This window comes from Cyanistes caeruleus, chromosome 16 (genome assembly GCF_971803275.1).
Source record: "Cyanistes caeruleus chromosome 16, bCyaCae1.hap1.1, whole genome shotgun sequence".
Lineage (NCBI taxonomy): Eukaryota > Metazoa > Chordata > Aves > Passeriformes > Paridae > Cyanistes > Cyanistes caeruleus.
The window spans coordinates 14,602,101-14,609,503 of NC_141716.1; the positions used below are offsets into that span (position 1 = coordinate 14,602,101).

The window sequence follows — 7,403 nt, forward strand, 5'->3', positions numbered from 1 at the left end:
TCTGCAGCTCCTGATTGCAGGCCTTGATTTGGTTGTTGTCAGCCTGAGCCATCCTCAGCTCCATCTCCATGGCCTCACAGTGTGTAGCCATGGCCTCTGCTCTTTCCTCAGAGCTCTGGAGCCTCAGACGCAGCTCAGACATCTCAACCTGCAGCACATGCACAGCGTCCCTCAAGCTCTGTTCTCCTGCTTGGGACTTTTCCAGCTCCTGCAGCAGCTCCTTCTCTCGAGTGTCCTGCTGAGCTGCCTTCTCTGTCACTGCATCCTGCAGGGCCTGGATCTGGAAGATGGATGCAGAGAGCCTCAGGGACTGGGCTGCTCCTGAGGCAGCAGAACGGGCAGTAGGGAGAGCATTGAAGGAGAAAAGACTTCAGGCAGAAATACACCAGAAACAGAAGGTGCAGAACCAGGAATCCAGTAGAGACAAAGGTAGAGAAAACAGGGGAAGGGAGGCAAGGGGCACCCTTGAGGCTGCAGCTCTGAACACGGGCTGAACTGTCTGTGGTGGAAGCGCCCTGCCCAGCCTGCCATAGCCACATCTGTGTACCCACATTGCTCAGTGCCTGGCACAGGCACCAATCCTGTCAGGGACAGCACTGCTAACAGAGGGACAGAGAAGCTCCAGAGGAGTGTGCTGCGGCTTCTGCTCCCAGATTTCCTGCTGGGACCCAGGAAAGAATGGGGGAAAACTTTGGCAGCAGACACCAGATCCAGCCTTGGCCTGAGGGTGCAGCAGCAGCAGCAGGCCTGGGAAGAACACGGCAGCAGTGGATGCTGCTGGGAGGGGAAAGAGGTTGGGACTAGCATGCCAAAGGTGGTGTTGTGTGTCCCTGGAGAAGAGGATGGAGTGCACAGCTTACCTGGGTGTTGAGCTGCTTCAGTTGTCCTGCACAAATTGAAGAGATTTGTTCAGCCTGCTGAAGAGCAGAATGAAACTGAGACAGCTCATTGTTCAGCACCTGGGTCCTTTCTTCCAGTGATCTGAGGCACAGGGTCTTTTCCTCCAGAGACAGAATCAGCCTAGATAGGAAGCATGCAACTCATTACTATATGCGATCACATTTTATAAATTCTTAAGATTTGCTCCACCTCGGAGAAAACTGCTCTGTCCGATGAGGCTCTGCAAACTGATGCTGCCTGGTGCAGGAACTTGGAACTCATGAGCTGGGTCCCTGCCCAGCTGCCCAGCAGGGTTGTGGGGACATGGGGGAGGCAGGGCTGGTGCCTGGGCCAGCAGGGAGCAGGGATGAGGCGAGAGCCGGGGAGGGCCTCTCCAACAGTCCCTGGAATGTTGGGACTCAGACCGTGGCAACCGTCAACAGTCCATGAAATGTTGGGGGTTGCACCCTGGAAACAATCAACAGCTCTTGGCTATTTGGGTTTGGACCATGGAGCTGTCAACAGCTTGTGACCATTGGGGCTTGGACCTTGCAACGGCCAACAGCACTTTGATCGTGTTTGATCGCTATTGCCCCTGCAAAGGCCAAGAACCTTTGGAGATTGGGGTTTGGACCCTGCAAAGTCAAACTCCATTGGACATTGGGGTTTAGACTTTGCAAATGCCAAGGCCCTTTAGGCACTGAGAGTTAAACCCTGCGAAGGCCAAGGGCCTTTGGACACTGCACTTTGGACACTGTTTGTGCCAAGGAGCGGATGGACACGCGACGGGTGAGTGAGAAAGCCACTGCTCTCCTTGTGCCAAGCCCTGCAGGGGCCTGGGTGGGCCTGGGCTGTGCCTCAGGGAAGGCTTCCCTCTGGGAATAGCAAGGGTTTAACAGTTGCTGTTCCAGAGCTCCAGCAGCTTTGGTGCTTGCTGTGGGGACAGGCCTGGGAGGGAATGGGGGGCACCTGGCCATCCCAGAGCACAGCCACATCTCCTCCTCCATCATTGTCCAACGGGAGGGGCCATGGGCACAAACAAGGGTCATCACCTTCCCCTCAGCCTAATTTACAGTGCAGCCTCAGCGCTTCCCAGAGACAAACTGGGGTTTCTCTCAGACATTTCTGAGATGATCCCCAGTGGCCTAGGGGAGGCCATGGGGATAACAGGAAGATGCTCCAAGGGCTGGAGCACCTGTGCCAAAGGCAAAGGAGGCAAGAGTTGGGGTTGTCCAGGTGGGAGAAGGTTCCAGGGTGATCTTAGAGCCCCTATCAATGCATGAAGGAAGGGCCTGCAAGAGAGCTGGACAGCGACTTAAGGCAGGGGCCTGCAAGGACAGGACGAGGGAAAATGGCTTCCCACTGAGACAGGGCAGGGATGGATGAGATATTTGCAGGGAATTCTGCCCTGTCAGGGTGCTGGGGACCTGGCATAGGATGCCCAGGGAAGCTGTGGCTGCCACTGGATCCCTGGGAGTGTTCAAGGCCAGGTTGGATGGGTCTCTGGGCAACTCCTGTTTTGGTGTCCTTAGAAATGATGAGACACATTCCAGCATGTTTGTTTGTGCTGCTGTCAAACTAGTGGGCTGAAAATATTCCCAAGGAGGGAAGGAAGAGCTCAGCTGGAATTGCTGCGCTCTGGGACAGTCTGGGAAGCACTTAGATGCGACTGGGCAGGCATGCAGTCTGAGTGTGCTCTTCCCTGTGCTCTTCCAGGGAGCTCGAGGTCTTTCTCACCAGGGACAATCCTCCCGAGCCCCTGAGGTGAGTAAACTGTGCTGAGCTGGCTGGGATTTTGAAACTGAATGGACACTGGTTCTTGTGGGATCAGAAGAGGCATCTCAGTGGTCCTTTGGAATAGGAAGAGAATGCCTGACTAACAGCTGGATGTGGGCTTTCAGGCACTGACAGACGACAGTGACAGCATGGCCCATTCCATCGTCTGCACTGACAATCCTGGCAGCATCCTCTCAACTCTGACATCCACGGATAAACAGGATCCCTTTGCATTGCTTTGGGAAGTCTCAGGGAATTGTGGGCGCTTGCAGGAACATATTGGTCAAATGGACGAGGAAACCCAAACGGTCACAAGCCGCTATCAGCAGATGGAGGATCTGATAGAAGAAATTTCCTGAAATTTCCTCCTCCTCCTCCTCCTCCTCTTGCATTCCAGATGCAATCTGCTTCCAGGTCTGGGAGTTCAGAGGTTCCTGGGTGAAGAAATCACCTGCCCTACCATGTGTGGCTCTTGAGCATCGTCCTGTCAGGGTTTTTCATGCTCTACTGTGACTCCTAAGGCTGTGTGGGAGATGCACAGCCATGTTGGAATAGAAGACTCCTTCTTCTCACCATACCGCTTCCCTGAATTCTGTTCTTTGCGTGCCTCTGCCCAGCCACTGCTTCTCACTGAAGGAAGGCAAAATCCTGCCTTCCTTTCCCTTTGCCTCTGGAGGATTTCCTAGGGAGGGAAAGAGCAAGGTCTTCCTTAGCCCACTGCCCCCTGCTCCAGCCTGGAGTGCTGGAAATGGGATTGGTGACTCTTGAGGCCTCTTTGTTCTTCTGACTGAGCCTTGTCTCTGCAGTTGCTGTGAAAACATTGAGAAGTCCCGGGAAAAGCTGCAGCAATGCATGGGAATCCCAGAGCCAGGAGCCTTGTGGCTGCATCAAAGGAACACCGAGCAGCAGAAGGAAACGTCACCCCAGGTGGAAAAGGCCCAGCAGCAGGACAGGATGGAGGTTGGTTTTGGAAATGAGACTGGCTTTCCCTTGAATACTTGTCTTGGCCCTTCTTGTACAGTGGAGGCTGCACTGGAGGGAGAAGACCCCCTCATTGCAGAGCGAGCTGGAAGTCAAGAGGCAGACACTGGAGGAATTGCAGCTTCAGAGGGATCTGCTGGAGCAAAGGAGGGATGATGTCACCATGGCTCTGGACACCTCATTGCTAGGCAGCACCTGTGGGAGTGGGAGTTGTGCCAGCCAGATCAGCCCAGATGCTGTTTCTGGCAGAAGAAGACAGGGACACTGCTGTGGACAGCTGCCTCAAGATGGCACACGCATTTTTTAGCCAGGGATATGGGTGTTTGTCAGCAATGTGTTGCATGCTTCTGCAAAATTTGTTGCTTTGGGCAGCCACAGAGCCTCTAAAACAGGGAATGGAGCTGGGGAAGGGTCTGGAGCACAGGTTTGACAAGGAGCAGCTGAGGGAGCTGGCGGGGCTCAGCCTGGAGAAAAGGAGGCTCAGGGGGCACCTTCTTGCTCTCTACAACTTCCTGTGACAGGAAGGTGCAGCAGCTGAGGGTTGGGCTCTGCTCCCAGGGAGCAAGGGACAGGACACGAGGAAACTGCTCCAAGCTGTGCCAGGAGAGGTTTGGATTGGGTGTTACAGGATAGCTGCAAGAGAAGGGTTTGTTTCTGATGGTCCCTCTCAGACAGTCTCCGTTCTGGGGTATGTGGTAGGTTTGGCAAATACACAGCAGAGATTTTGCTTTTGAAGAAAAGAGCTCAAAAACACGGTTTGGTCATCTGGCTTGAATAGCAGCAAGGGCCATTAGACACCTTCTCTGTGTAAGACAAGTCAGTGGTATTGTTGGTGTGAATTGCTGCACCAAGACATCTGCATTGGCCACATCAGCCAGACTTCCATCAGTCACTAAATGTCTGCTCACCACAAGAGCCATTTCCCTGCCAAGCATCCCCTCGTTGCAGAGAGCTGCTCTGAACATGTGGAGAGGTGACACTTTGATGGGGGTTTTGTTCTAGAAGAGGAAGTCCTGTGTATTTTCCCTTCCTTCAGGGAGCAAAATTGCTTTCCCCAACCTTCCTGAAAATATCCAGGGCTGAAAAAGATCCTGATAGAAATTTTGTTTGCCAAGTGTCACTTGAGGAAGATGCAGTGTTTTTGGGTGACAACATGGAGTTTGGAGTAGGGATGTTTGTTGGCAAGGAGCTGTCAAGTCCCAGGCAAGGCAGCAGGGCCTGACACAGCAGCTCCAAGGTAACAGTGGCAGAGGCTTTTGCAGCCCAGGGTATCAGAGCTGCATAGGGCAGTGCTGTGAACCTTGGAGGCCAGAGCACAGGTGCTCCTTGTCCTCTGGCTGCCTGCGAGGTGGCACTGGCTGGCTCTGCACAGGGCTCCTGAGGAAGGGCTCAAGCTGTACCTTGTCCTGTTTCCAGGTTTCCCAGGAGCAAGAGTCATCGAGTAGGGCCCTGGAGCAGCTGCGCCAGCAATCCTCTGGCCAAGGGCACGCACTGGCCCAGGTGCGCAGAGAGAAGGAGCTGCTGGGCCAGGAGAAGGCTGCCCTTAAGGGAGGAATGGATAACATGGAACGGCACCGACAAGAGCTTTGCAAGCAGCTGGCAGAGACCAGGTAAAGGCAGGGAGCAGAGCCTTTCAGATGTTTTTACATTCCATGGAAAGAAAATGGAAAGGTCTCCAAAAAAAGAGAAATATGCCACAATGTGAAGGTTATTTTTCTGACATCTAAAGCCAATAAAGCTCTCATGAGCCTTGGGCTCCTGTTTGTGCTGCCAAGCACATTCCTGTGGGAAGTCAAAAGCAAGCCACCCAGCCCTGAATTGAGTAGTAGTTAAAGCATGCAGAGGTTGAGTGAAACCTCAAGTTTCTCTTGCGTTTGGTTCCTTTTTGTGAGCATCCCTGGTTCACTGAACATCCCTCGTTCCTTACCAAGTAGCTTGACATGATCTTGATCTTCAGAACTGAAGCTCCATCTTGAGCATTCCAGGCTCTTACCTGGGGACATTGGGAGTGTTTTGTTCTAGAAGGGGAAGTCCTGTATGTTTTCCCTTGTTGCTTGCTGCCATTGTGGGTGAAGCCAGAGGCTCCTGCTGAAAGTCTTGAGGCTTTCTGCTTCCAAGCCCGCTCTTGAGAAGTGTGGGCCAGGTGCTAGAGGTGGTTAGAGAGCAGCAGGGAAAGCCCTTTGGAATCCTCAACGACCTCTGGGGATTCTTGCTAATTGTTGATGGGCATCCACCTGCCAAACCCACCGAGGTCCCTTTGCACGGTCCCTCTCACTCTGTAAAGAAGGACAAGCCAATTGGGCTACTGCCTGTTTAGCCAACAATACTAAAATAAAGGTGGCAAGCCTACTCCTTGACCTTGCAAGAGTTTAAACAGCAGTCTCTGCATTCAGGTAGTTTTTGTTCAGACAAAAGGGTGTTGGTATTTTTTACAAGTGCTGCCATGACCATGAGATTTTTCTGCATCATGCCAAGTAGTTCTGAAGTCTCTTAAATACACGGTGTCTGGAAGATGATGTAACTTTATGTCCATTTTCAAGAGCATTAAAAAGTCAGGAGTTGGGCAGGACAAGAGTCTGTCCTGTCCCCCTGCAGAGCAGCTTGCAAGTGCTGATGACAGAAGGGCTGTGAGCAGAGGCTGAGACTTTGCTCATCAGCCCATCCTGTCCGGGCACAGCTCCCCAGTGTCATAGGTCAGGAACAGCAAGTGAAGCTTTGGCTGTTGAGGTCAAGTTGGGCTGGGCTGTGTGTGCTGTGCCAGGCCATAAGGAAGGCCAGGGCACTCCCTCAGAGGGCCCTGCTTTGCTATGGAAATGGCACAAAAGTGCCTTCTCTGGACGAGTTTCCATGTGACCCATTTTCCATAGTGATGTGTGGGGATCTTGAGCCTCGTTGTCCTGGAATAACCAGCTGTGGGTGTCAGGAGCAAGCAGCTCATGTCTCTCTGTATTTGCAATTTGTAGGTCAGCAAAAGGAGAGCCTGGAATCCAGTCTGTCTGCTGCTCAGCAGCAGATATCTCAGCTGGAGATGAGCAGGGACCATCTGGAGGCCCAAGTGCTCAGAGTCACACAGGCCAAGGCAGTGGTAGAAGGTGAGGACCTCGTGTGCTTTGTTTGTGGTGCCGCCCCTGCCGAGAAAAGCTAAGCACCCTGTAAAGCCACCTATGTCCACAGGGCTTCTGAGGAGTGGTGGGGCTGGGGGCACTGAAAGGGCCTGAGGTCAGTAAAGTCAGCAAAGACTCTGACTCCTGCTGTTGGTGATGTTTGCAGGACAAGTGAAATTCCTGCAACGAGAGCTGGAAGCAGAGGGAGCTGTCAGGACATTGTTTCTGGAATGCAGAAACCTCCCCTCCTCAGGCAAGTGAACGTGAAAGGCACCGTGCTGAGATGTTGGAACAATGGCAAGAAGAGAAGGCAAAGAGAGAGCGGGAACACGAGAAGGTGCTGCTTGAGCTGAGGCAGAAAGTTGCCAGCCTGCAGATCTAACAAGATTAACAAATTAGATTTGAAAAAGCCAAGCGACAGGTAATGGTTCTGAAGGGAGAACTGGTGTGATTTTTTGCAAGGCTGGGGCTGTGGAGACAGCAGGCTATGGGGGCTGTGTGGAGCATGTCCTCCATGTCCTCTCCATTGAATATGGGCAGGTGAAAGGTGATCGGGTCTGTCTTTGGGACCAGGAATGAGCCCTCTCACAGGAAGCCAGGCAGAAATATCAGCTTTAAGTTGAGATTTTTGTGCTGCTCTTGTGTTCTGCTTTTCTAAGACAT

General features: G+C 52.9%; 1 long non-coding RNA gene across 1 annotated transcript; it reads left to right on the forward strand.

Annotated features, from left to right (window-relative positions):
- The first annotated feature begins 5,070 nt into the window (after positions 1–5,070).
- LOC147650254 (uncharacterized) lies at positions 5,071–7,107 on the forward strand. Its single transcript, XR_015276934.1, has 3 exons — positions 5,071–5,246; positions 6,600–6,728; positions 6,907–7,107. It is a non-coding gene; the product is annotated as an uncharacterized LOC147650254 (long non-coding RNA).
- Positions 7,108–7,403: the final 296 nt, after the last annotated feature.